The sequence below is a fragment of the Neomonachus schauinslandi genome, chromosome 5, assembly GCF_002201575.2.
Source record: "Neomonachus schauinslandi chromosome 5, ASM220157v2, whole genome shotgun sequence".
NCBI lineage: Eukaryota > Metazoa > Chordata > Mammalia > Carnivora > Phocidae > Neomonachus > Neomonachus schauinslandi.
This window is the reverse complement of record NC_058407.1, coordinates 41,922,227-41,933,840: the sequence shown is the minus strand read 5'-3', so window position 1 is coordinate 41,933,840 and position 11,614 is coordinate 41,922,227. Positions and strand designations below refer to the sequence as shown.

The 11,614-nt window shown below is 42.5% G+C and overlaps 1 pseudogene; it reads right to left on the bottom strand.

Moving 5' to 3' along the window:
* Positions 1 to 1,637: 1,637 nt before the first annotated feature.
* LOC110570494 lies at positions 1,638 to 2,806 on the bottom strand (annotated as a pseudogene).
* Between the last annotated feature and the right edge of the window lie 8,808 nt (positions 2,807 to 11,614).

Here is an 11,614-nt window from a genome sequence, read left to right as displayed (position 1 = left end):
CAGACTAAGCCTGAAGGGGCAGTGAGAATGTGCTCTAACTTATACTTTTCCTTAGAAGAAAGGTTAGTGCAATCTAATAACCTGGACCACTCCGCTTAATGGCCTGGTATCTCAGAAGTTTGTCTGAAGTACTATGAGAATACCACGTAACCCTACCACAATTATCTATCATCCAAACCAGGTTTCTATTGTCTGGGACAAAGGTTAAACCAACTTGGTCACCAAGTAAACAAGCATTAACTAGAACTGCCCAGAGAAAACTAAGATCTACCTATATATTAGGTTTTGATGGCAATATGGTAAATTAAGTAGCCAACTATTTAAAATATTAACTAGCTGAAGTATTTTTACAGCTAGGTCAACTGAACTATAATTCACATACAGTAAAAATTGACTTTATTTAGGTATCCAGTTCTATGAATTTGAACAATCATAATTAGCTGTCCAAGCTGTTTCAACTGCCATCACAGTCAAGATAAGGGATATTTCACTATAGAATTTATAGTTAATCCTATCCCTGACCCTAGTCTGTCCCTGTAGTTTTGCTTTCTTCAAGTGTTATATTAAAGGGATTATATAATGTTTTTTTGAACTGGGCTTCTGTCAGTTATTGTAATACATTCAAGATCCATCCACGTTGTTGTGTGGATCAGTAGCGCATTCTTTTTTCTTGAGTGGTTTCCAGAGTATGAATGTGCTTCAATTTGTTCACTATTCATTAATGGATAGACATTTGGTTTTCTCCAGTTTGGGGCACTTACTAATCAAGCTGCCTAGTAAACATTCACGTGCAGGTTTTTGGGTGGACATATGTCATCACTCATGTAAATACCTAAGAGTAGGAATGCTGGGTTATATGGTAAATATAAGCTTAATTTATAAGAAAGTGCCAACCAGTTTTCCAAAATGGTTGTCATTTTTTGCATTCTTGCCAGCAATGGATGATGTTCTTTTAACTCTACAATTTTTTTAAAGATTTTATTTATTTCTTTGAGAGAGAGAGAGCACGGGGCGTGTGGGGGGAAATGGCAGAGGGAGAGGGAGAAGCAGGCTCCCCACTGAGCAGGGAGCCCAACATGGGCCTCGATCCCAGGACCCTGGGATCATGACCCAAGCCAAAGGCAGACACTAAGCCACCCACTTGGTATCTTCAACTTTGATATCTCAGTGAGGTTTTAATTTTCATGTCCCTGATTATTAATGATGTTGAATATCTTTTCATGTGCTTATCTGTCATATGTATATCTTCATTGGTGAAATGTCAGTTTGTCTTTAGCCCATTTTTTTATTGAATGACTTTATTGTTTTTTCTTTCATTGTTAAGTAGTGAGAGTTTGTCATCTATTCTGGGTAACTGAAGTATTTTTAGAGGTTAAAAAAATGTATGAGCGTGATCTACTTCACAACAATATGTACTTAACACTACATAATTGTACACATAAAAATGGTTAAGCTGGTAAATTTTATGTTACGTGTTTTTTGAGAAGGAGCATGCTTTATCGGGGAGAGAGCACCGCATGTGACCAACAGATGAAGGCAGCCTGGGGGAGTCCTACACATCACGCTCAAAAAGGTACAGGAGGTTTTGCTTAGAAAGATAACTGGAACGTGGGTTCCTCTGGGCAACTTCCCCAACCTCATCCCTTCACGGGGTCGGGACACCCCTGATTATTTCCTTGAAGGCAGCTATGGTCCACTAGAGATACAGTCCTCAGGGGTGCCTTCTTTTTATAAAGAACATTTTCTTTAGATTTCTTGAAGTCTTCATTTGTTACTTTCATTCTACGTTCTCTCAAGGCCATCAGACGAGCTTCTGTACAGATCACCTTGATGTCAGCACCAGAGAGGTCATCTGTAGCCATGATCAAGTCGTCCAGGGTCACATCATTGGCCAACGTCAACCTGCTTGTGTGGATTTGAAAGATGCACTTCTTAGTCTTTTCGTCGGGCAGGGGGAGCTCAATCTTCCTGTCAGTGGGGCCTGGTCTGATAAGTGCTGGATCCCAAGTTTCTATTCCGTTTGTGGCCATGATAACTTTCATGTCACCCCTTGAATCAAATCCATCCAACTGGTTCAACAGTTCCAACATTGTTCATTGAATTTCTCTCTCACCACCAGAATTTGAGTCATATCTTTTTGTTCTAACAGCATCAATTTCATCAATAAACACAATGGATGGTGCGTGTTCTTCCCCAACTCGAAACAATTCCCAAACGAGTTTGGGCCCATCACGTAGGTACTTCTTAATAATTTCAGAGCCAACCACTCTCAAGAAAGTGGCTGAGGTTTGATTTGCTACTGCTTTGGCTAATAAGGTTTTACCTGTGTCAGGTGGACCATAGAGAATGACCCCCTTTGGGAGCTTTATACCCATCTCTTCATAATATTCAGGATGAGTGAGAGGAAGCTCCACCGATTCCTTAATTTCCTGGATTTGGTTGTCCAACCCCCCGATAGCATAGGTTTCCTGGGGCACCTTTTCTACCTTCATCACTAGAACCAAGGGATCCGTGTCATCCGTGAGCACGCCTACGACGGCATGCACTTTGTGGCTGAGCAGGATGGAGCAGCCTGGTTCCAGCAGATCCTTGTCCACAAAGGAAAGAATGCTGACATGGTGTTCTGAGCCCACAGATGTAGACACCATGGCATGATTGTCATCAGTGATGTCTTCCAAGGTTCCTACTGACATTGGGGTCACCTCAGATCATCCACCTTAGATCTCTCCTCCTCTTGCTTTTCTTCTAAAGGCTTCATTTGTTCCTGATTTCTAATGAATTCTTCCCCCATGAGAAGGCAGTCTTTAGTTCTAACTTCAATAATTTTAACTGGCACTGAGTGTGAGGTGTTGCCAGGGGCAGCTTGCTGGCAGCATCTGGTCCATTTGTTTTCTTCTTCTTTCTCCCCAACTTTAGTCGGTACAGGAGGTTCATATGTCTCCCGGCAGCGGTGGTTCGAGTGGCTGAAGCAAGATGAGTCAGAGTCAGAGTGGTGGTCATAGCCCTGGAGGTGGCAGGAAGGATGACAAGGATGAAAAAAAGAAATCTGAACCACCTGTTATGTGTTTTTTAACAATTTTTAGAAAGTGTAATGGCTGAATGTCACTCTAGAAGTCAGATTGCAATGTGTGCTTTTCCAGGAAACCATCCAAGAAGCCAACTGCTAATACTCCCTCACTGTGCTAGAAACAAATGTCTCCGATTCCAGTAAGGCTGGGGATCCTGCCCCAAGCCCAAGCAAGATGAACCTGGGGGCCCTGGAAATCTGAGGATGATGAGGTACTTGGGAAATTCCTGATGAAAGGCATCCCGGGATAGCCAAGATTATTGGTGCAAGCAGTGTGTGCTATCCAAGATTCTTGGTGTGAGGCACTGTGAGTTATCCAAATCTTCTGCTTTCAAGAGGATCATTTCTAGCTGGAATGACAAGACATAGAAAATTAACAATACCAAGTTGCACAAAGTTTGTGCTAAATGAATTTTACAGACAATAGGAGTTCTAGAAGTCCAAAGTGGCAAGAGGAGCCCCAACAGGCTTTACAGAGACTCTAAAAGTGGACACGTTTGGGAAGCAGTGAATATAAGAAAGTTTCCTGGGGCTCAGGGAGATCTTACTAAGTGCAGGTGCTGCACCTGAGAAAAGTATTACCTACTACACATGGTTCTTGGGATGACTTACATGCATGTGAAGTTCTCCGTGTCTGGCACCTATTAAACGTCCTCAGAAGTTAGCTGTTATTTTCTCACTTCTTACAACCCCGTAATGTGTATCTTATTATTTCCACCTCTTTAACTTGTTATCTTGAACTAATTTTAGGCTTACATGAAAGTCACAAAAATAGTCTAGAGAATTTTCTTATATCCCTCACCCTGCTTCCCTTAACAAACCTTATGTAACTGAGGTACGATTATCAAAACACAGGAAATTAACAGGTGCAGTATTATTAACTGGAAAATAGGCCTTCATCAAATGTCACCACTTTCTCTATTAATGTCCTTTTTCTGGTTCCGGATCAATCCAGGATCCCACATTGCATTTCACTGTCATGTCTCCTTGGTCTCCTGTGACTGTTTCTCCATCTTCCCTGTGTTCCATGACCTTGACACTTTTGGAGAGTACTTGTCAGTCATTATGTAGAATATCCCTCAATTTGGGTTTGTCTGCTGTTTTCTCATGATTAGAATGAGCTCATACATTTGGGGCAAGCATACAGGAGAAAGGCTGCTGTGTTTCTTCTTAGTGCATCATATTCATTATTGTCTCAGTTTTCAGGGTGAGGATTCTGAGACTCATAGGAGGGTACACTATCACTTGCTGCCTCTGTACCGGGCTCAGGGCAGGGAGACATTTGGAAATGGATTTTGTGGAAGCCAGAGTGGAAGGATTTTTTTTAATGCCAAACACATGAGTTGGGGCTTTGTTCTGCAGAGATTGGATAACTATGAAAAGATCTTTAGCAAAGCAGTAAGAGGTCAAAAGCAGGGTTTGGGGGCGATTACCCTGACCGCAGTATAAAACATGGGTTGGAGAAGGGCGGGCTAGTGGCAAGTGAATCGGTGAGCCTATATCTAATGAGATAGCCCAAACAAAGGTGAGAAAGGCCCCCAGGATTTCTCCAGGGGTGGCCCAAGAAGCAGCCACCTGAGAACCATCACTGGGCTTCTTAATTTTATTTTATTTTTTGCTTAAAAAAACAAAACTCATTTATTAGCTCATGGTTCTGAATGTCAGAAGTCTGGGCAGGTGTAGCTGGGTTCACTGCTTAGGGTCTCACAAGGCTTAAAATCAAGACGTTGGCCAGGCTGAGATCTTATCTGGATGCTCTAAGGGAGAATCCACTTCCACACTCATTCAGATTGTTGGCAGAACTCATTTCCTTACGGTAGTAGGGCTGAGGTCCCTGTTTCATTGCTGGCTGTCAGCTGAGGGCTGCTGGGCTTTTTTAAAATGTAGATACTTGGGCCACACAAGAGACCTTGGTCGAACCAGAATCTCTGAGTAATTACATTTTAAACATGTTCTCCAGTTCATTCTTATACACATTAAATGATTTAAATAATTACAACTATAAAAACAGAAGATTAGCTAAATGAAGGATCAGCAGACTTTTCTGTAAAAGGCCAGAAAATGAATATTTTAGGCTTTTCAGGCCATATAGTCTCTGTCATCTGCTCCAGCTACATACTTTGTGGGGTATGGACCCTGCTAAGCACAAGACCCTGCTAAGCCTGGGGCTCCGGGTCACCGCGCTAAGCCTGGGGCTCTGGGTCACCGCACAAGTCATACGCCCACAAAGCTAGCCTCATCTGTAGCCTCTCCAAGTCTACCACTATTTGTCCCCGCCATTGGTATGCAGAAGCAGCTGGAGACAAGTACACAAATCGGCAGGTGGTGGCAGGAGTTGCTCAAGGGCTGTAGTCTGCCCACCCCCGAGCTAGATCATGTTTTAGCATGAAGGCCTGCTCCCTGATGTTCAGAAAGCTAGTGAAAAGCTAATAAAAAAAAAAAAAAAAAACAAAGTCAAATGAAATTGCATCTTTGCTGAATATGCACCATTTCATACAGGGGTTAATTTAGCTAGGCAACTCTTCAAGTGAATTTTATTTGTATTGATAGTCTTATTTAATGCAAGAGAATGATTGCACTGAATGGAGAAAGAAACAGGGGAGCTTAGACACCAAAAGGACATCCTGCGGTTCAGGATCTCTCTGATGCAAGACTTGTTCCTGGCTTATCTCTCCTCTGCACACCATAATTCAGTTAAAATCTCTTTCAAAGGAATCCGTAGTCTGCTAAATTGTACAAGATTATCCAAAAAAGTAAAGACGGTTTTTGTGTTTGAGTCAGAAACCAGATTATAGCAGTATGGACTTTTCTATCAAAGCAACCTAGGGACGATTTAGAGTTCCACTGAAATTGGAAAAGGAAATAGCAAATTCCAACTGGAAATACCTAATCAGCTTTTTCCTGATGTGACAGTCCAACTGCAGTGTTACAGGTGTCCTACCATGCCTAACTTCACATCCTGTCTCCTACCATTTAGCAGTTCAGGCCCTCGGCTCTCTCTCCGCTAATAAAATTAGAACCATTTTTTAAAAAACCAAGATGGTATATTTCAAAGTGATCACATTTATTAAAAAACCTATAGCTCGGACACATGGGAGGTGCTCAAAACACGTTTGCCATACTCTATTGATAAAATCACACAAAACCAAGCATTAAAAGGAAAAACATCATTAATTCCTCAGAGGAGGGGAAAAAAACGCTAGCATTTTTTCCAGTCTTAATCGTCCTGGTGCCCATGGCCATGACTGTGTGAGGAAAACATATGCTGCACAGCTGCAAATGTAAACCTGATTACCTCTAAATTAATAACACGGAAGAGGCAGCACTTGCAGCTGTGAGACAGAGGGAGCCAGAGAACCCCAGTGCAATACAATCTCCCTGACATTCGTAATGTTTGTTTTATCGTAACCAGCTTTAGACAACTGTACTAAAAGTCTCTGAAGAGGGGGGAAGCACAACAAAGCAAGAAAGCTCCCCACTACCATTTCCTCGCTCTTGACCAGGCCCTTAGGATCATCATCATCTGAGGCCCCATTGGTTTTCTTTCCTGAGCCGCTGGCTCTGAGGACCTTCCAGCACCCAAAGGGATCACAAAGGAAAGACTGCGAGTACCTTTCAGTGGTCAGGGAGCTAGCATTTCCAGTCTTTCCCCCTCATGTCAAACACGGGAAGTTGGACACGGAAAATCACAGCTGTGAATTTCTGCTTAAGGTTCATTTTTTCAAATTTCTGCTTAAGGTTCATTTTTTCAAGGTTCATTTTTCAAGTAATGGGGGGCCTGGGGGAGTGGGGGTGAGAAACTTGGGGCAAAGCATATGTATATGTCCTCAGGAGACAGCGTTTCTTTCAACATGCGCTAAGAGGAAGAAAAAGAAAGAAGTTTGTACGTAACTTTGAGTCTGAACGGTCTTGGGTTTGGCCTGAATGAAGGCTAACACCTAAGTTATAAAGATCCATTAGTAAATTCATCAGTGAGACTTTTGTTACATTCAGGTTCAAGTAATCCTGACGTTAACCAGCCTGTGTAAGAACATTCCAGGGATCTGAAAAACAAAGAGAGTCCCCATGCTTGACCTAGAAGCTTTAGCTCCACTTTTATTGGGGAAGCAAGAAGCATTCTTATAAAAGGGAGGATTGAATACTAACTGATTTGGTAGAGACTCTAAATGCTATGGGATTGGAAGAAAGAGAAGAGTAGTGGGCAGATTCTGACTGTAAGCAAATGATTTCAGCTCTCTGAGTTCAGACTGCTCATCCATAAAATTGACGTAATAATGCTCACCTCACAGGGTTGTTGTAAATGTGATTGTAAGTGTCTGTCATCTAATAGGCCCACCAGCATTAGTTGAATCTGAATCTGAAGCAAACGTATGGAGAGTCTGGTAGGGAGGAACATGGATCCCCCAGTGGCTTTGGGAAGCAGAGCCCTACCTCCAATCTTGATGCATCCTGGACCATTACAGGAAAAAATATTCATTGTGCTGATACTTTCAGGTCTTTCTGTTACCACAGTTTAAAATAATAATCCTAGGTAATCTAGTTAGAAAGCTGCATGATAAAAGCAGGGCTCTAACAAAATGACATGCCTGGGATTAGAGAAAAAAAATAATAAAATAAGAACTACCACTTATTGAGGACCATCAAATGCTTTACATGATGATGATGATGATCATCATCATCATCATCATGCTGATTATGTGCCAATAACTGCTCTGAGTACTTTATGTATACTGTGTATATTAACTAATTTTAATTCTCTCCATTAATTCACTCCTTTAGGTGGATACTTCTTTTTTTTTTTTTTTTTTATTTGAGAAAGAGAATGAGAGACAGAGCACGAGAGGGAAGAGGGTCAGAGGGAGAAGCAGACCCCCCGCTGAGCAGGGAGCCCGACGCGGGACTCGATCCCGGGACTCCAGGATCATGACCCGAGCCGAAGGCAGTCTCTTAACCAGCTGAGCCACCCAGGCGCCCTAGGTGGATACTTCTATTATCCACATTATCCACAGTTCACAGATGGATAAACTGAGACATAAAGTATTTAAATAACTTGCCCAAGATCACATAACTGTGGGTAAGATCTCATTTGGCTCTTTCAACATCGAACTCTATGAGGTGGGTCTTAGCATCCTCATTTTGCAGATGAGAAACCGAGACTGAGACGACCAGAGTATGTCTGAGGACAGACCACCAGGAGGGTGGGGCTGCTATGCTTGGCACCGAAGGCCTTCCGGAGCCTGTCCATTCACCCTCTCCCCCAGAGAGTCCAGAAGTCAGCTTGGAGTCTTCCTGAGAACCCAAGAGGCTGGAGGGAAGACTTTATTTACACCTTATTGTCAGAGCTAATTATTTGGTGGGTTAATCTACCTCTTCATCTTTCATTAGACTTAGTACTGCTTTTCAGTAAAATAAATAACAAGCTTGAATTTCACCAACCTGGGCAAATCCCACACATGTTACACCGTCTAAGAGGTTCCAAGGCTTCTTAGTCGCTTTCTCCTCAGGGAATGGTTGTAACTGAGACAGGAGCGCTCCTTGGGCAACAGATTAATAGAGTGATGGGTTGATTAACAAATCCTTAAAAACTGCCTTATAGCAAATTGCCTGGGTTTGGTTTTGTTTTGTTTTTAAAGATTTTATTTATTTATTTGATAGAGAGAGACACAGGGAGAGAGGGAACACAAGCAGGGGGAGTGGGAGAGGGAGAAGCAGGCTTCCCGCCGAGCAGGGAGCCCGATGTGGGGCTCGATCCCAGGACCCTGGGATCATGACCTGAGCCGAAGGCAGACGCTTAACGACTGAGCCACCCGGGAGCCCCAAATAGCATGTTTTTTTATTTGAAGGAAAGTGGTGCCACCAACACAAAAGGATATTTATAGAGACAGGCAGGAGGAAAGTGTCCCCCAGGTACTGCCCTCCCAAGGGTGAACTGACATCATACAAGGCCAAGTAGGAGGTTTGTCTTCCACTCTGGCCTCTTCAACAGCTATCACTGTCCACCCATATCCACACCCCTTGTCCTATACTTAAATCAGATGGATTCAAGTCAGTCATTTTCAGGCACACTGATTACATACACAGTAACCTGAATGCATTTCAACCCATTACTCCAACAGCATTTGTATTTTATAAGGTGTTTGTCTATGTCTAATTTGGGGGCAAAATCCATGGTTTGCTATTAACTGAATTTCACATTCTTTCCTGACAGGTAGAGAACTAATTATCTGAAAAACCTCTGCAGACTCCTCCAGTAACATACATACTCACACGCACACACACACACACACACACATACATATATACATACATACGTACATTTGTCTATCTATCTATCAGCTCATTTGGAGCAGAGAATTGTGTCTTACTCAAGTTTCTAACACAGACTTTATCAAAGTTCCTGGCAAGTAAGAAATAGTCAATAAATATTTGGTGAGTAAATGAAATAATGAAATATTGAATTATTCAATATTTTTTAATATGTATTGAATGAATAGGGGGAGAGATGATAGACTAGAATCACGTAACGGTGGTTTCTTGTTTCTCGAGTATTCTCAAACATACATGCACACATACACAAACATGTGTGTTTAAATATACACAAACACCACATGCACACACACACCCCATCGCCACCACCATTCACACCATTTCCCAAGGATTGGCTCAGAAATAGCTACAAGGTGGACGCCTGGGTGGCTCAGTTGGTTGAGCGTCTGCCTTTCGGCTTGGGTCATGATCCTGGGGTCTTGCGATCGAGTCCCGCATCGGGCTCCCTGCTCAGAGGGGAGCCTGCTTCTCCCTCTCCCTCTGCCTGCCACTCCCCCTGCTTGTGCTCTCTCTGTCTCTATCTCTGTCTCTGACAAATAAATAAAATCTTTTTTTAAAAAAGAGTAAAAAAAAAAAGGAAATAGCAATAAGGGACCACAGCTTGGGGTAAGTGGTGACAAAAGCCACTACTCCTTGTCAATAAGTCCTTCAGAGGCAGCCAGAATAGGAATCCTCCCAGAGCTCCCTTTGCTGCTGGAAGCAGAGCAGGGCTCCTTCCTCCATCCCCCCGGGCCTCACATCAGTCCAACCCAACTGCTGCTCAAGACTCCCAGGCACAGATTTTGTGTTTTCACTGCACTTAAATTCCCTCCAGTGAGTACTGAAAGTCTTGTGAACCCTTACTTCTGTCATCCTAAATTAAATACTGTTACCATCTCTCTTAGCCTACCTCTGGTAATGAAGTCTCTAACAAGATGCTGTGAAAAAGCACTGTTGTGGTATCCTTCTCAATAAACCTAGTGATGTCCTTCATCAATAAAAAGAGCACGAGTAGCAGGCGGTACGTTTTAAGGTTTCCCTGGGTGCTAAGGTTTATGTGCATTTAATCCTCCCAGCGAATCTTTGAGGTAAGTATTACTACTACTACTATTATTATTCTTATTTTCCCTTTTTTCTAGATGAGAAACTGAGTTATAGAGGCATGAAATTGCCCAGGATCACACAATGGAGGAGCTGGGACTGGAATCCATGAACTCTAACAACAAAGTCAATGTTCTTACTACCCATATCCCAAGTTATTCTGAATGTGCCACTCGTCTGGAATACCAGAGTGAATATTGGAAAGACGCTGGTTTGAATCCTGACGGTGCTGCCAAGTGTTTTGGGAAGTTTCTTGACCTCTCTGTTTCCTCATCAGTAAAGTTCAGATAACAACAACTAATGTACAGTTTATTGTGGGAATCAAAAGAGGTATGACACAGGAAGCATCTTACCATAGTCTGTCACCACGAATGGATCCATGACTGCTTCCTTCATTTTTCCCACCCCATTGTTTGAAGCCCTCATCTAATAACTGTATGTCCGAGGAAAATGTATTAAACCCTCGATGTGTATCCCAGGAAAAGTAGATCACCTCGACCTGCTAGAGAGATTGAATGACTTAAAATCAAATCTTTCTATCACAGGGGAGACACGGGGCAAACAGTGTTTCCCAGACACCTGCAGGAAAGCAGGGATGGAGCTGTGAGTTAGCTCTACACAGACACAGCCCCCCATGCTGGTTACCCATACCCCACTTGGAGATTTTTATTTCACTGGGCGCCCTTGCACTTCTCAATTAGAGTGGGGCACTTGGCGTGAGAATCATCAAAGCTATTGACTCCTAACAAACAAAACGTGTTGGCACATGATGTATCACAAGCTAATGATTTTAGACTCTTTACAGACATGGTCTAGAATAGCAAATGTTTCCTGTCCCCTTATTAAAGAGCCCAGAAATTTTGGAGAAGTGTAAGGTGGCATAAAAGAGTTGTATCTATATAGAAGCAGAGTCGAGGAAGATTATGTCAGATAGTAGAATAATTGAAACAGCTGATACCCAATACTTAGGTTTCAATTAATTGTTTACCTAAAAGTAGAGGGTTTTTTGGGGGGGTGGGGGTGGTTTTTGTTTGTTTGTTTATCCTTTTACCTCTAGGTTTTTAATCTAGCCCATAGAGCCAACTGTCCCAATTCTTAACATCATGTAGAAGTTTAGAAACAGTCAGGATTAATGCTTGC